The sequence below is a fragment of the Pelodiscus sinensis genome, chromosome 1 (genome assembly GCF_049634645.1).
Source record: "Pelodiscus sinensis isolate JC-2024 chromosome 1, ASM4963464v1, whole genome shotgun sequence".
NCBI lineage: Eukaryota > Metazoa > Chordata > Testudines > Trionychidae > Pelodiscus > Pelodiscus sinensis.
The window spans coordinates 146,742,560-146,763,521 of record NC_134711.1 but is presented as its reverse complement, the minus strand read 5'-3'; the positions used below and the strand labels follow the sequence as shown (position 1 = coordinate 146,763,521).

At 47.4% G+C, this 20,962-nt stretch overlaps 1 long non-coding RNA gene across 1 annotated transcript in view; it reads left to right on the top strand.

Annotated features, from left to right (window-relative positions):
• The window catches only part of LOC102452025 (uncharacterized), a 67,241-nt gene that overhangs the window by 1,171 nt on the left and 45,108 nt on the right, over positions 1-20,962 (top strand). The gene's annotated exons all lie outside the window — the stretch shown is intronic.

The window sequence follows — 20,962 nt, the reverse complement described above, 5'->3', positions numbered from 1 at the left end:
GAATCCTCCCCTTTCTACGCATTTCTATTTCCCATTTTATTTATTTATTTATTTATTTTCCTCATAAACTTAAATGACCCCGGAGAGGAGGCGGGCGGGGCGGGGCCTCACGAACACGACTACCAATGGGAGTGGAGGAAGGGGTGTGGCCGACAGCTGTGCTGGCCAATAAAGAGAGAGACGTCGGCTTAGCTCTTGGCATGCCGCGGGCCAATCATACCTTCTCCCCCCTTTAACCCTCTGCCTGGCACCGGCGGCCGTTAATCACTGTCCGTGCGGGTAGAGCGATGTGGATTGCACCATTCCTGGGGCCGGGGGGGGGAGAGAGACGGGCTGTACCATCACGTGAACTAGGGGGGTTGGAAGGGATGTGGCACTGGTCCAGCCTGCGAGCGGGGAAGGTCAGTTCTGCAGCAAGGCCGAGGGGGAGCGAGAGAGCTTCCCGGGGGCAGGTGCCGGGGGCAGGCAGTAATGCCCCTAGGGCAGCGTCTTACACTGTGTTCCCGCGGAGAAGAGACTTTAAAATGGCCGCTTTAAAAAGGGGAATCCCTGCTCTTCTCTTCTGCCCCGCCGGATTTGTGCGCGAGGTAGCCGCGCGCGACCCCTCCCACTTATATCCACCCAGCCCCGCCCCCGGGGCGCGCGCTCGCCTCCTCCCTCCGTCCCCCTGCCACTCTCTTTTTCTACCTTCGGGGCGCGCGCACTTCGAGGGGCGGGGCCAAATGCTTCCAGGGTCTCTCCTGCACCTGGGAGAGGCCCGCGCAGATCTGGGGGGGAGGGAGAAGCTCCATGTGCTGGAGCGCTGTGGCGTTTGCCTGAGGTGGCAGTGGGAAAGGCTGGAGCTGCTTTCCAGCCTCGGGCAGCTGCACAGCCTACCAGCAAGGAGAAGTGCGGAAACGGAGGAGTAGGAGGAGGGAACTGGAGGGGGGGGGATCTGTTCCCAGAGTGGGAGGGAAGGGAATCCCCAGAACCTTTCCCTGCATGGGGTGCCTTTAGGGAGGAAGGGGCAAGCCCCAGAACTCCTTCCCTGTATAGTTTGGCCCCAGCCACACAGTGCCAGCAATGCCTTAGCAGTTAAGGAGGCATGCAGGACCTGAGGGAAGGGGTGGGTGGGAATCACACACACCCTCAGCCCCTTCCCTGCAAAAAGCAAACTTAGCCATCACACTAAAATCCTAAATAAAAAAGAACAGCCTACCACATCAAGGTGCTTTGTGGAATTTGTGTGTGTGTGTTTTCTCACTTTTGTGTGGCCCCCAACTGGTAGCTCTGCAGGTTAGCAGCCACTGACCCCAAAAAAGGCTCCCCACCACAATGTAAAGCATCCTTTCAATTGTTGCTGGTAGCAGTTAAATGACATGATGCTTCTCCTCTTAAAGATTCTTCTAGAGCTGGCTAGCTGTGCCTGCTGCATCAGTGACCAGATTGCATGAAAGCACAGTTTTAGGATAGCAAACCTGTCAAAAGATGGCCCAGAATTAACACAACTGCATGCAGAGGGCTAACTGCATATGTGATCTAAAGCAGTGTTTCTTAAAATGTGTACCATGGAGAAGAGACTTCAAAATGTTTTTGCTCAACAACTTTCTCCCTTGGTGTTCCACTTAAAAAAATTATCATTTGGTGTTACTTAAACTTTTTAAGACTGAGGAACACTGCTGTAGTCTCTGCTTCCTATTCTCACGCTGCTGAAAACATTTAATTATTTCTTTACAGAGCTGTTAGGAAGCTTAGTAAGTTAACATCTGCAAAGTGTTTTGTGCTGTTTGGATGAAAGATACAAAGTGTAATTATGTAACCAGTCACGGTTTTGTATAGTTTGTATGGTTGCAGGAGACAACCCTGCCTCCAAACCTGAAGTAGTGGAATCCAGTTAGGTTTTCTTCCTTTTTGCCTTTGAATTAAAGTTATATTTGAATCTTAGCCCCTTCTGACACAGCTATTCCATGAAAAATTGACTGTTATTTCATGTATTGATGTGAAATCCATTCTTGTATTTCTCTGGGCTTCTGAGATTGGCCTCTCTCCCCTATTGTCATTATTCTGAGAACTGAGCTTTAAATCACAGGGCGAGGGCGGGGGAGCGGAGGGAAGGGAGAAGGGGGAATCCAACTTGTTCAGAGAGTGAAAACAAACTTGAGAAGCCTCTCAGGCTGCCATTTACTTAAAATCTAAGAAAGGAGTTCAGACTCTGCCACCTTTTGGAGGACAGACAGAAGAGCAAATAAACAGTGTAACAAATGTTTGCAGCATGACACAAAGTTGAGCAATTTTGCTATACTAGTTGGTTGGTATAACTGAGATCAACATTTGGCCCAAGATCAGTAGCTTCTCCCCAAAGAATTTAATAATTACAAATATTAAAATACTTGTAGTTAGACATTAACTAGACCAAATGTTTAGATAGCACAGTAATAGGCATTTGGTTGTACTTTATGGACTGAAACTCAAACAAAGAGCCTTATTTAATAATAATTGGGATGTAGTTTCTACTGGATCAGAAAGGAGTGTTCAATAGGTCTTACACGTCTTTTACATCCCTTTGGAAGTTAAAAAACTATCACTTGGAATAAGAATGTGAATTTCTTCAAGTCAAAATTGACATGTGGATTTTAATTGTATTGCGATCAGTTCTTTTCCCAAACCCACTTATTTTCAGTGCCAAGGCCACTAAGTATTTTTCCAGCACCACAGTTAGTTAAGAAACCCACAGGAAGGGCTGGATGTTCCCACCATTAACTGGCTCAGAGGGAAGTGAAGGATTAGCAATCAGCCGATGGAAAAGAGGAGAAGGAGCCAGTGGATCATACTTCCCCCTTTCTGAAGCAGACGGAATCCTCCCGCCTGAAGGTTTTTTGAAGCAGAGCCATGGAGTAACACAGTTTGCAGCTGCATCCTACTGTGTCTTGCAAATTCCCACTCAGAAAGCCATATGGGAGTTCATGCCGATGAACCCATTAATTCCATCAGGGACAACTCTGAAGCATCTACTTCTCAGTCACAGTGTGTGGGTAGGGGTGAATTCAGTGCCAGCACACATTCTAAGGAGCCATGGTGCCAGAAGGACACAAAGAGCAGTATCAACAGCAAGGCCTGTATAAGTAGTCCTGGAACCAAAGTTCCCTGCAGATTGCCAGGCACAGAAGGTTCAGACTACAACTGGTCAGAAATGTTCCAGCAGAACAGTTTTCCTTTGGAAAATGCCAACTCATTGAAAGCAAAACATTTTGCAGAAATGCATCACTTTTGATGAATCTTCTGCCAGGGTTTTGTTGAAAACTGTTTCCTGTGAGTTCACCTACGTGGTTCCATGGCAGCCTAGCTGAAGGACTGCCTTTGGAATCAGGAATCCTAGGTTTTTAGGCTATGTCTACACTACCAGATTATTTTGAAATAAGTTATTTTGAAATAACTCCTGAAATAACTATTTTGAAATAAGCTTATTCCTCTTCATAAACAGGAGTTATTTCAAAATAACAAGCCCGTTATTTTGAAATAACAGGCTTGGTAGCATGGACGCTTGCCTTGTTATTTAAGAATAACAAGTGTAGACATGCCCTCTAGTGTCCCTGGCCATGGGGGACCTCAGCCACACAGCCTGTCCCACAGCTAGGAACCCAGGACTTTCAGACCCCTGGGCCAATTGTCTCCCCCAGCAGCCTGATTCTTGCAGCTCAGGGATCCAAGTTTGACAGCCCTATTCCTAGCTGGTGCTCTCAGGATATGTCTACACTATGGAATAAGGTCAAATTAAAATACACAACTTCAGCTACGTTAATTGCGTAGCTGAAGTCGAAGTATCTTAACTTGAATTTTGGTGCTGTCCACACTGCAGGAAGTCGAAGGGAGAACAGGAAGCAGGACTACTGGCATCGACCAGAGTACCCCTCTCACTTTGAATTAGCGTGTCCTCACTATACCTGCTAATTCGAACCCTGGAAGATCAACAGTGGCAGCTTCGATCTTCACTGTAGTGTAGACGTACCCCAAGGAGTCTGCCAGACTTCTCAGGGCTGCCAGGCTCCCTGATGGAGGAGCTAGAAAGTCCTGGGAAGTGGGGCTGTCGTGTTCACAGCTCCAGGACAGCCCCACCATGCACACTGTCTCAACACCAGAAACCCCAGGTCTTCCAAGTTCATGGACTGGTTGGCTCACTGGGCTGCCTGAGTTTTACAGCTTGACAAGCCAACTGCTCTGAGAGTTGGGCAGCCCAGTGAGCCAACTGGCCTTGGAGTTTGGAAGCCCTGGGGTCCCTGATTCTGAGACAATCAGCATGCTGCAGCTGCCATGGGACAATGAATTGGGCAAGGCCTAGGAAGAGCTTAAGTTGACATGTTGCTTGTCAGTTCCACTGCAGCAAATCTGTGTTTGGTAAAATCATGTTAATTTTAGTCACTAAGGCTGTGTTTACACTGCACGGTTATTTTGGAATAAGCTATCCCAGAATAGTTATTCCGAATTAGCTTATTTTGATGCAGCACATATACACCGCAGGGAAACTTCAGAATTAGTCTGAGGCAGGCTTCCGTGCTATCTCAATTTAGAGCCCCAAGAGGAATAAGCTAGAATGCTCTTAGTGAGGGGTTATTTTGAAATAGCAGAAGTGGAGCATCTACACGCCTTATTTCAAAATAGCTATTTCGGAATAGGTGTTCTTCATAGAATGAGGTTTATAGAAATTGGAATAAGCCGTCCATTATTTCCAAATTATTTTGAAATAATGGAATTGCTGTGTAGATGCTTGCATACTTATTTCGGAATAACGTCTGTTGTTCTGAAATAACTTTGCTGTGTAGTCACACCCTAACTGTCAAGGCTCCCAGGAAACATAATGCAGAACTCCCTTTATCTGTTCTAATGGATACCTGGGCCAGATCGGATAATCAAAAATTCGGATAATTTGGAGATTGGGAAACCGTGAGGCTGCAGCACCATCTAGTGGGCACAAGAGAGATCGTTCGCTTGTGGACCTGTGCATACTGGTTGTTTGGTTAACACAGAGAGCAGGATGATGGAGACTCAGATAAACAGGGTTCTACTATGCTTTGTTTCGTAGTATGTCAGAGTTTCTGAAACAAGATTCTGGATTTTCGATTTCATGGAAAATTTCATGATTATGTGTATTTTTTTCCTGAATCAGAACAAACGTATCTTGCAGACCTTTCCATGAAACAGAAATACTGAGTTTTGCCCAGTTTAGACAGCTTCATTCCGTTCCCTTCAAACATCAGAGGGAAGCATTATTAGAAGCTCCATGTTGCTGAATAAACACCCACCAGTTATTCTCCCTTCCAAAAGGTCCATGCATTTGGGATGTGAACATAGTAAGTGGCGAAACCATTCCTACTTCTGAGTGTTACTATGGATCCAGCACATGTTAAGCTGTAGGAAAGTGAAACCCCAGAAAGGCCCAGTGGGTGCCTGATGTTGGAGCCCTTCGGTACTGCTTTCCAAATGACCTTACACAATGTGGCATGACATACCAAAGCTGTTTGCTGCTATGGGAGGGGGGTATATCTAGTTTGATTTCGGCACTTGCTAATTGTTAATACTTCATAAAGTCTATTTAATATGTGTGTGAGAGAGAGAAAGAGAGAGCTAGTCACACACAAGTAGGATAGCTATTTCCTATCAAAGAGGTACGTGGGTCAGCTAGAAGCATGAAGGTCCTAGATGCCCCTTTACTATTTATTACCTTTATCTTAATCAGTTATGTCTTTTCATAATCTCATAATCTGTGAGCCATTGGGGCAGGCTCTCTTTGTATTGTTTGTATGTATAGTGTCTAGTGCAATGGGTCCTTGATCCCCGAACAGTGTCTCTAGGGGTGTGTCTAGACTGGCCGCTTTTGTGCAAAATCTTGCCGCCTGTCTACACTGGCCACGAGTATTTGCGCAAGAACTCTGACTTTGTAATGTACAAAATCCGTGGTTCTTGCGCAAATACTCCGACGCTCCCGCTCAGGGATAAGCCCTCTTGTGCAAGTATTCTTGCGCAAGAGGGCCAGTGTAGACAGCCATGTTAATTTCTTGCGCAAGAAACACAATGGCTAAAATGGCCATCGGAGCTTTCTTACACAAGAGAGCGTCTACACTGGCACGGATGCTTTTGCGCAAAAGCAAATCTTTTGCACAAAGGCACATGCCAGTATAGATGCTCTCTTGCACAAATACTTTTAACGGAAAAACTTTTCCGTTAAAAGTGTTTGCGCAAAATCATGCCAGTCTAGACGCAGCCTAAGTGTCACTGCACAACAGATCAAGAAGGGCAGTCAATGGCTACCTTGGGTGGTCCACTGCAAACCAAATGGGTAGTGCCTGCTCCACTGGAGGCTGGGTCAGGATGGCCTTACATAAGCCTGAATAAAAAGCTCTTCTCTGAGAAAACTTCTGACATAATCAGAACATGAAAACAGCGAGTCCCCAAAGACTGAACTACACAAACATCACAAGGAGCAATAACGGGTAAAGCATCATACATCAAAGGTGACATCTGAACTTTCTGAGGAGGAGGATTAAGATCCTACATCAAGAAGCATAGGCTGGTATTAAAATGAGAGATGAAACCTTTTTAATTCATAGCTGAGGCTTACAGAAAAATCATGGTGTTAACCTTTATGACTCACAAGTGGTGATGCCAGCATTTTAGAGTGATGCCCATGGCACTATACTTAGATATCTGGCCCTCTAAATATTTCTCCCGTCTTATAGGGATAGTGTGGCTTCTTTTATAGAAATTCAATATTATTCAATGGAATTCACCCTGCAAGGTACAAAATAAAAGCAAAACAGTTTAGTCTGCTGCATCAGATTGCTGCAAACTCCAGGAATTTTGTTATAAAATATACATCTAATTTGCTATAGAGCCTTGTTTCTTAAACTGTGTTCCGCAGAGAATTCACAGGTGTTCCATGACAGTTTGAGGAATAATAATGGCTGCTAGAGCCGCTGAGATGCAGCGGGTGGTGTGAAGGGTGAGTGAGTGATGACTCACAGGAAATGAGGTGGGGCTACCCACATTCCTCCTTACATGTTTGCAATCACCTGGGAAAGCTCTGCGCCTCAGTTGCGCCCCTTGCCAGAGGGGAGGAGCGTTGCAGGGCCAGCAGCAGGGCCAGCTCCGATTGGCTGTCTTCGCTGCTGGTCTGGGGATCCTGCCTGCCACGGGGGAGAACTGTCCTACAGCCACCACCCCAACCAGGTCTTTGCACCACTGCCTTTAGCCCTCACTTGTTACCCAGGCCTGTTGAGGGGGGCCAGATGCAATGTTCCTTCTTTGTTTAACAACTTTTTTAAATTTAATGGATAGAGATTGACAGGTTATGTTTGGGATACTTAGATTAAAAAAGATGTTCCACTTTTCAAAAGATATAAAAAGATACTTAAATTGCCTTTGGGCAGTGAGCGAATATTGTCGTTGTCAATAAAAGTGTCATCTGGTGTTCCAGGGGCAAGAGTGGGTTTTTTGGTTTTTTTTGGCTCAACCAAAAACACTTGGTGTTCCTCATAAAAAAAATTGTTTGGTGTTCCTTGGTCTTAAAAAGTTTAAGAAACACTGCTATAGAGCCTGTAGGAGGTTGGTATTATGTAAAGCCCTGCACAGATAAAAAATTTGTATCTATTTCTGTATTTATATTCACAAAAATGAGTCTCAGATATCCACATTGACATCTGCAGATGCGGATACTGATGGATATAAAGTAGATACAGTATCTGCAGATTTGCAAGGTGCTAGATACAAAATTTGTATCTGCATGGGCAATTGATTTGGAAAAATGAGCTGCTGATATTTGCATTCACATCCGCAGCTGCAGATATCCCAGATATAAAGCAAGTATCTGTAGCATGATGGACTTGAGTGGGTCAACCTGTATTATTATTAAAGAGAAAATAGGATAAGAACTGCAATCAATGATCAGTGACATTACATGATGTGGGAATAGATTTACGCTATATTGGACCTTGACCCCACTAAAATATTTCTAATTTTCCTCAACTTCCACAGAGGAATGTTGGTTCCTTCCCCTGATCAACACTACTAGCCTAGTGATCAAATAAGAATTGCGTGGCTCCTAACATATGCTGCTCCGTCACTTACCCATGTTCACATTGTGATATGATCTATGGGGTGAATGGGGAAACATGGTGCTTGAATGCCAGTGCATCTCCTCTCCTTCCTGGGTCCTAGCAGAAGCAGACAGTCAGCTAGAAGCAATTAGCACTTCACCATGCCACCTCTATACTGAATCCCTCTCCTGCCATTTCTTATCATGGGATGTGGCTCTTGGGGCTCATGTCTCAAACATCATCTGGCTAGCAGTTTCTTGTTTGCTAGCCTGGCAGAGTGATCGGAACCTTATGTTTTAACAACAAGTTGTTGTGAAACTGTGTTGTGGCCATCAATTTCATTTAGTGGAAGGTGGTCAGATTAATCAATCAGTTTCTTGTCCACAAGTGAGTGCTCTTCATAGTATCATCGTGCTGCCTCTGCTTCTTGAATCTTCTGCTGGCTTACGGTGGATTTGGCTCTTGGCCAAACCTAGTGATTTCATTTCTCGGCCCAAAGCAAGTCCAGCCACAAGAAATTCCAGCATCCACTGGAGTAAATTTAAATAATAAAAGAGACTCTGTACAGAGCCTTTCTTTAGTACTATCATTGAAACGTGGAAGAAACAGGTTGAACCAGTCTTACATTTCACACCTGGAGAGCATGTAGCCTGCTGACCCAGAGTTCTGCCCTCCCCAGCTTAATCTCACAGGGCTCTGGAAGTGGAGCCTCTGTCCATCCAAGTTTATTTACACTGATAGTGTCTCTCTTGCCTTGTGCCAGTTAAGCCCAGACTTTCTTCTTTTGTATTGCCATAGTAATTACAAACATTGCAATTGGAATTAACAGAATCTGTGACCCATCACCAGCCAGTTTGATTACAATGAGCAGAATACTGTTCCATCAGCTGAATATCTAACATTTCTTCATTGAGTAGTGTCCCCGGGGATGCTCCACTGAATGTGTCGGGCTCGTCCCGGTGCCACAGTCCGGAGAATCTTCATCAGCAGTAGCCCAGCCAGACTGCGCATGTGCGCGTATTGTCTCGCGCCGTTCGGGCCCTTTCATGGAGCGTGATCCTGCCCCGTCAGTTCCTTTTTAACTGTCCATGGCCGCAGACAGAGTCAAGACAAACTTCCTCTCCTCTCTGAGGAGAATGGGAAAATAGAAGTAGAAATAGAAATAGTTAGTTCATTGATTCACCAGTTCTTGTTAGTAGTTGTTTCGTTAGTTATAGTTCATATACTTCAGTTTAAAAAAACACCAAAACTTTTAATCCTAGTTATACATCCTTGTTAGAGTAGCCCTAAACAAACAAACAAACAAACAAAGATAGACACAACCAAAGACGAGCAAGGAAAAAAACAATCATTATGCTGGGGTCTTCCAATTTCAAGAAATGTTTGGCATGCCGGGACGCCATGCCTGCATCAGATGGGCACTCACTTTGTATTACGTGCCTAAGAGATGGGCACATTTCTCAGAAGTGCACACACTGCACTGAACTAACTGCGAGCGCCAGGCGCAATAGAGAAATGAGGCTGCGAATGCTTTTATTTAATAAAGCACTGCAAATGCCCAGCACGGACGAGCTGCCTGACGAAACCGCAATGGTGCACAAAACTCGCCCGATCCCTGATACTCCGGACCATAGGACTTCTAAACCCACTGGACGAGTGAGCGTGGGTGGCAGGCTGGACACTTCACGTGTCCTGCAGAGACAATCTGCTGATAAAACAGGCAAGGGCCACAGCGCATCGGCTCCAAGCCCTGCTCTATCAAAATACCTGGCACCAGCACCGCTTAAGGGACTGCAATCAGAATCGACACCAGCAATGGCCCTAATGGCTTGCACAAAGCCCATACCGACTGCCTCAGCATCGACCCCTCCGGCACCCGCACACAGGGAGAAGAGACTGCCAGCACCTGCAGCAGCGGTGCCAACAGCACCGGCACTGACTTCAACAGTGCCGCTGCCACTGGCGGCTGAGTTGGAATCCACGCAGCCTTCATCATCGGCACCGTTACCACCGGTGTTGATACCACTGACAACACCAGCGGTACCGACGCACACCGGCAATACCAACTGTTCCAACCATGATGTCTCCACACCGGCCAGCCCTCTGAAGATGGCCCCATCTTCTCCACACATCTCCTCAGTGCCTGCAAAGGCACAACGGAAGTCCGGTCGCATTCAAACACCATCCCTCAGCCCAGACCTAGCCATTTTTCTCCAGAGCCTCCCTTACTAACTTCTTCTTATTCTGGCAGTCATCACCATACGTCGCACTATGTCTCTACCAGGGAGCGCTATCACAGGTCACCTCATCACTCCCCTCCTTTGCGACGATATTACCGAGCTCACTATTTCCGGTCCCCATCTTGCTATACTATGAGGTCAATGTCACCAAGATCTTCAATGCCTTAGGCATCCTCCCACCACTATAGGGCTCCAAGGGGGTGCTTTCCAAGATATTCACTGGACACATACCATCACAGGTGACACTACGACTGCTATTTTCATGAGCACCCGTGTTTGCACAGTAGAGGATAACCGCGATCACGATCTCTGCGTTATAGCCTCCAGCCTTCCCACACCATCTTGCTCAGGACACTTCGCCTCCTTGTATGGCTCCGCTGACTCCCACAGGAGACACGATCTCGATCCCTAGCCACAAAAAGCAGAATGACAACCACTCTCCGCAGCAGGAGCAACAGCATTTGGATTCCCCAACCGATCAATCTTTGTCATCACTGGAGGACGCAGTTTTCCAGGGGGAATCTTACCCAAGAGATGACCACAAGCAATTTCAAGAGTTTTTCAAAAGAGTTGCTCAATCTCAGGAGCAACCACAGACATGGAGCAAAAACAAAATCACTTGGTAAAGAAACTACAACCGTCCCAAAAATTGAAGCTAGCACTCGCCTTCGATGAGGTCATACTGGAGATTGCTAATGACATCTGGCAGACTCCAGCAGCCACTCTACCGACTAACAAACAATTAGATAAAAAGTACTTTGTGTTTCCAAAGGGTATGGAGTTTTTGTTTACGCACCCCCAGCCCAATTCCCTCGTCATGGACTTGGACAGAGGTCGAAAACAACACAGGGCAAAACCACTGCCAGTGACGAGGAAGCTAAACGTCTGGATAATTTAGTCAGAAAAGTATATTCCTCTGACTCCGCAACCTTAAGAATGTCTAATTACGTGGCTCTCCTCATTAATCATGACTTCAGCAACTATACAAAGTTAGTCCCTCTTTTGGAGCATTTACCAGACACCAAGAGGCAAATCCTAAACGTGGTAGTCCAGGAAGGCTACTTGGCAGCTTGTACCGTGCTGCAGATGACCCTTGACACCACTAACGCAGCGGCATGAACCACAGCTACAGCCGTGGTCATATGCCACGCGTCCTGGCTGCATCTGGCGGTCGTCCCAAAAGACCTGCAATCCAAGATTGAGGACTTTCCTTTCAATTGCCAGTTGCTCTTCACTCAAAATACCGATCAGGTCTTCCACTCAGGCAAAGATTCCTGCACTACTTTGAGGACGTTGGGGATGTATACGCCGCCGTACTGATGGAAGAGATACATGCCCTACAACAAACAGAGACCATTTTCTTATGCTGCTCCCCATGTCAGGCCATACAATCAGCCGAGACTTAGACAGCTCCCACAAAAACGGTGTCAGCAGCCCAACAAAGCTCCCACTCAACAGCAGGGCCTGCAGCAGGTTTGACATGTTGGTCAAGGGACTGTTCACCATCCCTTTAAAAGAGGCGACATAAGAGATAGATAAATTATTCCATCACCGGTTGAGACTGTACCACCAGTGTTGGTTTTTCATAACCACCGACCGCTGGGTCCGAGACATAGTCACATCGGGATACGCTATCCCTTTCAACACACTCCCCCCTCCTGCCCCACCTTCCCTGTCCCTTTTCAGGGACCCCTCTCACGAGCCTCTTCTCCAACAAGAGGTCTCCCACCTACTTACCATAGGAGCAGTGGAGAGGGTGCCAGATCAGTTACACGGGAAAGGTTTTTATTCTTGGTACTTCCTCACTCAGAAGGAGGTTGGAGGCCTATATTGGACCTACACCGGCTCAACCGTTACCTACGCAAGCAAGCAAGCAAAAATTCAAGATGGTCACGTTAGCCTTTATCATCCCAGCTCTTGACAAAGGGGATTGGTTTGCTTCCCTCGACTTACAGGACTCCTATTTTCATGTAACGATACACCCGACTCACAGGCGGTTCCTCTGATTCATAGTGGGCATGGAGCATTACCAATACAGAGTGTTACCTTTCAGACTCTCAGCAGCACTGAGAGTGTTTTCCAAGACCTGGTGGTTGTGGCTGCCTACCTTTGGCATCTTGACATCACGATCTTCCCTTATTTAGATGATTGTCTACTGAAAGCTCCCACCTTGAACGAGGCTACATGGGTGGTCACCACAACGATGACAGTGTTCAAAGCTCATAATCAATTTTGACAAATCTTCCCTAATGCCAAATCACTCCCTAGAATTCATTGGTGCCAGGCTCGATTAATCAACCACAGGAGCTTACCTACCTCTAAAAAGGTTTCACAACATCCAAGACCTAGTTCAAACTTCATTGATTGCTCCCATATCCCATCTACTTACATGCCTACAGTTGTTAGGGCACATGGCTGCCACCATGTATGTGGTGCCACACGCAAGACTTCATTTGCAGGGCCTGCAACATTGGCTATTCACACTATATACGCCAAGTGTCCAGAGCACGCACAGGTCAGTCTCCATTCCAGAAGATGTCAGGGGCTTACTAGCATGGTGGAGCAATCCCAAGAACGTGCCAACAGGTGTCCCCTTTCATGCTCAGGAACCCACAGTCCAAATCACAATGGATGCGTCCTTACTTGAGTGGGGTGCCCATTTGCAAGACCGCCGGGCTCAGGGTCTCTGGACGCCTCCAGAGTCCCTGCAGCACATAAACTTCCTTGAGTTACAAGCAGTATTCAACGCCTGCAAACATTTAGTTTGCATGATCCGAGGTATTATGGTTCAGGTCCTCACCAACAATATATGCACGGTTTACTATATCAACCAGCAAGGCGGCGCTTGTTCTCAAACCCTTTGTGCGGAGGCCATCCAATTGTGGAACTGGGCCATTCGACATGGTATTACCCTTACCGCGACATACCTTCCCAGCAAGGACAACATCATCGCCGATACCCTCAGCAGACAATTCCTTCCACAACACGAATGAGAGTTTCACAACGAAGTCATCCGCAATCTTTTCCAACACTGGGGACTCCCCAGTATAGACCTCTTCGCCACTCACTTCAACAAAAAGTGCAATCGTTATTGCTCGCAAGCGGGCATCAGTGCAGCTTCCTTAGGAGATGCCTTCCTGCTCGACTGGAGTCTTCACCACTTGCTCTACGCCTTTCCTCCTCTCCCACTCATCCCGAGAGTACTAGAGAAGAGAGAATTAGACATTGCAGCAGTGATTCTGATAGCGCCCTTTTGGCCCCGACAGACGTGGCTAATGCAGTTATCGCAAATGTCGGCGTCCCGACCACGACCACTGCCGAAGCTATACAACTTACTGTCTCAACAGCATGGTACAATAATCCACCCGCACATCGATTGCATGCACCTCACCACGTGGCTCCTAGCTGGCTCCAAGAGCTGGAAATGAGCTGTTCTCAGGCGGTGAAACGTGTTTATACACAGCAGACGCCACAACACTCGAAAGACTTACCTCCACAAATGGTATCAGTTCCAGTCCTGCTGTTCAGCAAGAGGCTTTGACCCTCTTTCCCTGCCTATCCAACAAATTCTCGATTATATCCTACATCTAAAGACGGTGGGCCTGACGATTTCTTCTCTCATTACGCCCTTGCGAAAATACTGAAGAATGATTATGCAGTGGCCCAACCGGTCCTATCCACTGTACAGAGACCATAAGTCTGAAGCACATGAATAGCACTGGACCACTGCTTCGTACTCACCTTCAGTGGAGCACCCACGGGGACACTACTCGACAAAGATGAGAGAGTTATTTACCTGTTGCAGTAACATCTGTTCTTCGAGATGTGTGTCCCCGTGGGTACTCCATGTCCTGCCCTCCTTCCTGCTTCGGGGCTAGGGTTTTTTTTGGGGGGGTCTTTTTCAGACGCCCCCGGCTGGGCCTGATGGAACTGATGGGGCCGGACCGCACTCCACGAAAGGGCGCAAACAGTGCGAGACAACACGCTCGCATGCGCAATCCGGCAGGGCTACTCCTGATGAAGATTCTCTGGATTGCAGTGCCAGGACGAGCCCGACACCTTCAGTGGAGCACCAACAGGGACACACATCTCGAAGAACAGATGTTACTGCACTAGGTGAGTAACTCTCTCATAGAATCATAGAATCATAGAGCTGGAAGAGACCTCAGAAGGTCATCAAGTCCAGCCCCCTGCTCTAGGCAGGACCAATCTCAACTAAATCAACCCAGCCAGGGCTTTGTCAAGCCGAGACTTAAACACCTCGAGGGATGGAGACTCCACTACTTCCCTAGGTAACCCATTCCAGTGCTTCACTATCCTCCTAGGGAAATAGTTTTTCCTAATATCCAACCTGGACCTCTCCCACCACAACTTGAGACCTTTGCTCCTTGTTCTGCCATCTGTCACTGTGGAGAACAGCCTCTCTCCATCCTCTTTGGAGCCTCCCTTCAGGAAGTTGAAGGCTGCTATCAAATCCCCCCTCACTCTTCGCTTCTGCAGACTAAACTGACCCAACTCCCTCAGCCTCTCCTCATAAGTAATATGCTCCAGCCCCCTAATCATTTTGGTTGCCCTCCGCTGGACCCTCTCCAATGTGTTCACATCCTTTTTGTAGTGGGGGGCCCAGAACTGGACACAGTACTCCAGATGTGGCCTCACCAAAGCCGAATAAAGGGGAATAATGACATCTCTGGATCTGCTGGCAATGCTCCTCTTAATGCAACCTAATATGCCATTAGCCTTCTTGGCTACAAAGGCACACTGTTGACTCATATCTAGCTTCTTATCCACTGTAACCCCCAGGTCCTTTTCTGCAGATCTACTACTTAAGTGGTTGGTCCCCAGCTTGTAACAATGCTTGGGATTCTTCCGTCTCAAGTGCAGGACTCTGATGAGAAATCTGATGAGGTTCAACAAGGACAAGTGCAGAACTCTGCACTTGTCCTTGTTGAACCTCATCAGATTTCTTGTGGCCCAATCCTCCAATTTGTCTAAGTCACTCTGGACCCTATCTCTGCCCTCAAGCATATCCACCTCTCCCCCTAGCTTAGTGTCATCCGCAAACTTGCTGAGGGTGCAATCCATCCCCTCATCCAGATCATTAATAAAGATATTGAACAAAACCAGTCCTAGAACCGAACCTTGGGGCACTCTGCTAGAAACCGACTGCCATCCTGACATCGAGCCATTGATCACTACCTGCTGGGCCTGGCCTTCTAGCCATCTTTCTATCCATTTTAAAGTCCATTTATCCAATCCACATTCCCTTAACTTGCTGGCAAAAATACTGTGGGAGACCGTATCCAAAGCGTTGCTAAAGTCAAGGTATATCACATCCACTGACTTTCTCGCGTCCGCAGAGCCAGTTACCTCATCATAGAAGCTAATCAGATTGGTCAGGCACGACTTGCCCTTTGTGAATCCATGCTGACTATTCCTAATCACTTTCCTCTCTTCCAAGTGCCTCAAAATGGATTCCTTAAGGATCCCTTCCATGATTTTTCCAGGAACCAAGGTAAGACTGACCGGTCTATAGTTCTCTGGATCATCCTTCTTCCCTTTTTTGAAGATGGGCATTACATTTGCCTTTTTCCAATCATCCGTGATTTCTCCCGATCTCCATGACATTTCAAAGATAATGGCCAACGGCTCCTCAATGACATTTGCCAACTCCCTCAGTACCCTCGGATGCATTAAGTCCGGACCCATGGATTTGTGTACATTTAGCTTTTCTAAATAGTTCCTAACCTGTTCTTTACCCACGAAGGGCTGTCCATCTTCATCCCATCTTGCGTCACTTAGCGCATTAGTCCGGGAGCCCACCTTGTCCGTGAATATAGAGGCAAAGAAAGCATTGAGTACTTCAGCTTTCTCCACATCATCTGTCACTAGGTTACCTCCTTCAGGGTATGTCTACACTACAAAGTTAGTTCGAACTAACAGACGTTAGTTCGAGCTAACTTTCATAGGCGCTACACTAGCGCTCCGTTAGTTCGAATTTAATTCGAACTAACGGAGCGCTTAGTTCGAACTAGGTAATCCTCATTCCACGAGGATTAAGCATAGTTCGAACTAGTTGGCCACTCTGGCCAACACCAGGGAAACTCGTCTGCCCCCCTCCCGGCCCCGGATCCCTTAAAGGGGCACGGGCTGGCTACGGTGCCCGTGCCAGGTGCAAGCCTGCCAGCACCCAGCCAGCAGACCCTGCACCTGGCACGGATCGAGCCAGCAACCTGATGCCCCCCAGCCCTCCCCCTCTTCCCGGGACTAGGCTGGCGGCTCCTGGGAGCTTGCCCTGGACCGCAAGAGGCGGGCACCCGCCTGGGCTAGTGCGGACATCGTGGACCTCGTCCATGATCTCCGCACTAGGCACAGGAAAGTGGCCAGCTAGGGCAGGAGAGCTGCCAGCCTGGCCACCCAGGAGCAGGTGTGCATGAAAATCAAGGGGGTCCACTGAGACCCCCGACCCTGAGCCCTGAGCTTACAATGGCCGTCCTGGGTCAGACCCAAGGTCCATCTAGCCCAGTATCCTGTCTGCCAACAGCAGCCAACCCTAGGGACCCTGGAGGGGATGGACCGAAGACAGTGACCAAGCCATTTGTCTCGTGCCATCCCTCTCCAGCCTTCCACAAACCTTGGGCAGGGACACCACTCCTACCCCCTGGCTAATAGCACTCCATGGACCCAACCTCCATCACTTGATCTCACGTCCCTTTAAACTCTGTTCTAGTTCTAGCCTTCACAGCCTCCTGCAGCAAGGAGTTTCACAGGTTGACTCTTTGCTTTGTGAAGAAGAACTTTCTGTTACTAGTTTGAAGCCTGCTACCCATTCCTTTCCTTTGGTGTCCTCTAGTCCTTCTTTATGGGAACTAATGAAGAACTTTTCTGTATGCACCCTCTCCACCCCACTCCTGCTTTTAGAGACCTCTATCCTGTCCCCCCTCCGTCTCCTCTTTTCTAAGCTGAAAAGTCCCAGTCTCTTTAGCCTCTCTTCATATGGGACCTGTTCCCAACCCCTGATCATTGTAGTTGCCCTCCCCTCTCCCACCCTCTCTCTTCCCCTCTCCCACCTCCTTTTCCCAGTCTCCCCCAGTTTTGTTCAATAAAGACAGATTCCATTTTTGAACACAATTGTCCTTTATTTTGTACATCAAGAAAAGGGGCTAGGGAAGGGTAAGTGGAAGGAGGTGAGGGAGGAATGGGGTACGAGCCCCCGATGGGGAGGACTGGGCTGGTTCTGCGGGCTTCTGGGGGTGGAAGCTCTCCTGCAGCCCCCCAATTGCCCCCTCTCCCCAGATGGCAGCCTGCGGCAAGTGCAGCCAGGCTGATGGCCGAGTGGTGTGATGTGCCCAGTGTGGGTAGTCCGGGCACTCCAAGCCAGGACTGCTTTGCAAGTGGGGCACCCCTGAAAACTGTCTGTCTGGGGTGGGGGTCGGGACCCTTTAAGCGCAGCCCTCGGCTAGCCTGAAACAGCATCTCCACGCTCTAAGTCCTCCTCTGATGCCCTGCCGGCACTGCTTCTGGCCATCCTTAAGTCCGGTTCAGGGTCCACTTAATGTGGACATGCTAGTTCGAATTAGCAAAACGCTAATTCGAACTAGTTTTTAGTTCTAGACGCGTTAGTTCGAATCAGCTTAGTTCGAATTAACTAATTCGAACTAAGTTAGTTCGAATTAGCACTGTAGTGTAGACGTACCCTTTGTTAGGTGGATCCCATCTCTTCCTAACAATCCTTGTGCCCGGAACAGAGTCCCATGGTCGAAGAAACCAAAGCCCTCTCTGCGACACCACCTGCGCAACCACGCATTTACGTCCTCAATTTGACGATCCCCGCCCAGTCCTTTCCCTTCAACAGAACACCACTTGCGCTCTGAATTCTTGGATCCTTCTTTCCAGTGCTACATAATCCGCAGTAATCCGCTCAAGGTCATTCTTGGCCATATCGTTAGTTCCTACGTGGAGAAGCAGGAAGGGGTAGCGATCCGAAGGTTTGATCAGTTTGGTAAGCCTCTCTGGATGGCAGATGGATGACTCAGTCCCTCTTAGGAGGGAGTCCCCGACCACCCCCCCCCCCCCGTCGTTTTCTTTTGGAGGTGGTGGCCGTGGAACCCCCATCCCTAGGACTACGCATCCCATGCCTTCCAGAAGACGGTGTTCCCTTCCAGTTTCTTCCTTGTGAGGTCCCTTCCAAAGCATTCAGCACTGTAGAGCCTGTGTAGAGAGCCTGAAAGCGATTACTTACCTCTATAGCATTGGGGGATTCCCATGCTGGCCTTTTCCCCCTTCTAGAAGTTACATGCTGCCAGTTCTCTTCCTGGTCACGTACTGCCCTCTCTGGCTCCTTCACCTGCTATGCTTGAAGGATTAAACGCTGCCTTCTATCGAGGAAGTCTTCATCCTTTCTGATCAAGCATAGCGTCGACACTTGGGCCTCCAGTCCTCTAATTTTTTCTTCCAAAATGGCGACCAGCTTGCACTTAGTGCAGATGAAATCCATTCTTTCTTCTGTGAGGAAGACAAACATGGCACACTCTGTGTGGGTAACAGCAGCAGACCTATCACCAACCATCACTGCTGTCCTGGAGAAGGGATTTCAAAAGAAAGGCAAGAGAACCTCGCCCCCTTCCTAACTCCCTGTTAGCACTCACCTGTTCGCAAGTTCCTTGATTGCTTGCCCACTGCCTTATAAAGCCCTGGAGTGCCTGAAAGTCCCTCCCCCTACCAAGGCTCAGCCAATCAGCAGAGGCTTCTAGAATTCAAACTTTAATTAGAAGCCAACAGTTTCCAACTGCCAATCACAGCACACATTCCATGAAGGGGAGGGGGAGAACAAAGGGGAAGTGGGGAAAAAAAGCCTCACTCTCAAACACAGGGGAAAAAGCAAAAAAAAAAAAACAAAAAAAAAGAACACACACACATTATCTAAGCAAAGCAGGGGAAACTGTATTTACATAGACACACTCAGGGTTTCTCTCTCATTCTAGCTGGCTGCAATGGAAGCATTGATTCAGACCCAGCTTACATCAGCATCCCTCTCACAACACACTGACGCTAATTTTTGCAAAAGACCATTTTATGTGCTTGAAATTCTGTACTCAGGCAGTGAGCCATTTCATAGCATGTTCTGTGCCTTGTCTGCCTCTAGGCTTCTTGATCCGTACAAGCTGCAGTACCTTACTTGTTTGCTCACACTCCTGTAGAAGTAGCTTTGGACATTGTGGTGATGCGGACCTGTCCATGTGAAAGGGTTTGCATTGTGAACTTGTGGTTGATATCTCAGACAGCCGCACAAAGCAGGTCCAATGTCAGAAAAAGAAGGACTTAAGGGCTAGAGGAAAGATAAGGGGAGACACAGGAGTGTGGGCTCCTGATATATGCAAGTCACAGCCTGACAGCCCTCCATGGTACAATGTGCTGCAGACCAAGAATAGTTCCACAGTTAGGCAGCCCACTGAAGCAGGCCTCAGCAGGACATATTATACCCCTTGCAGTCCACCATGTTGAATTCCTCCATCGCCTGGCCCAGCTCTAAGTGCATAGTGAATGTGGAAGGAAGGGAAAAGAGAACAGGAGGCCAAGGGGATATGCAGGAGTAGGAGGTTTCTGTCTTGGAAGAGGTTTAATTGTTTGCACTGTTCATACACATTGTTTTTATCTTGTTAAAGGTTTTGGTGTTACTGATATTCTGTTTTGCTAATGGCATTTGGTCTACCTGCTAATGGTATAATATTATGCTTTTCTAACAAATGTTCACATAATTTTTTATTTTTTAAAGAAATTGTATTGCCCACACAGCATCAGTCATGTGTTTTTCAAACAATAAAGGTGAACACATGATAAAGGACAGCTGGGCAGTTGCATGCAAGCACTGTTTATCAATACAGTTATTTTACAAGAAACCATTCAGTAAAGCTACAATTGTTGCCCTCCATTTGCTAAATGATCATGTCAATCATAGATACAATGGTAATCAATCCCACCATTTCATAAATGGTGATGTCATAAGTATAATGGCTGGCCATCAACCCCCCACCCCATTTCATTGCAGGGTGCAATGGTATGTACTGTACTGTAAACACATTCATAAAAATACTCTTCTCCATCTGCCGTCAGCCAATGCAAGTCCAAAATGTGGGACCTCAGAGCATCCCGGATTTCTCTAGGAGAGATTCATTACCCCTTCACCCTCTTAGGTCTGTTCAGGGGGAAATGGCTCTAGTTAATATCTGCGTGTCTCTGTGAAGCAAGTTGAATAAGTCTGTCTCCCATTCCTAGTGGATAAAGGTGCCTATCACAAAAGCAGGATCACAACTGTCCCACTATGAGGATTGGCACAGAATGGTCTAGGAACAAATGGGCACAGAAATAGTCCTTCTGTGTTGCCCAAATCCTAGAACTGGTCCCTGCAGATCAGGAATGAGGCATGTCATCAGGGCAGGTCATGAGGGATGATTGTGCCATATCTGTTCTCTACATTAATCCAAGGCATCCCATAAAAAGCTGTTGATTCAGGATTAAATGGACTAAGATATTATTGAAAGTAGCTTTATAGATTTTTTTCCCCTTCTACATATTTTCAGGTCACCTGACAGCTAAACCATTTTTTTCTACCTAATACAAAATAATTGAGTCCATCTTCCCATTTGGTTCATCTGA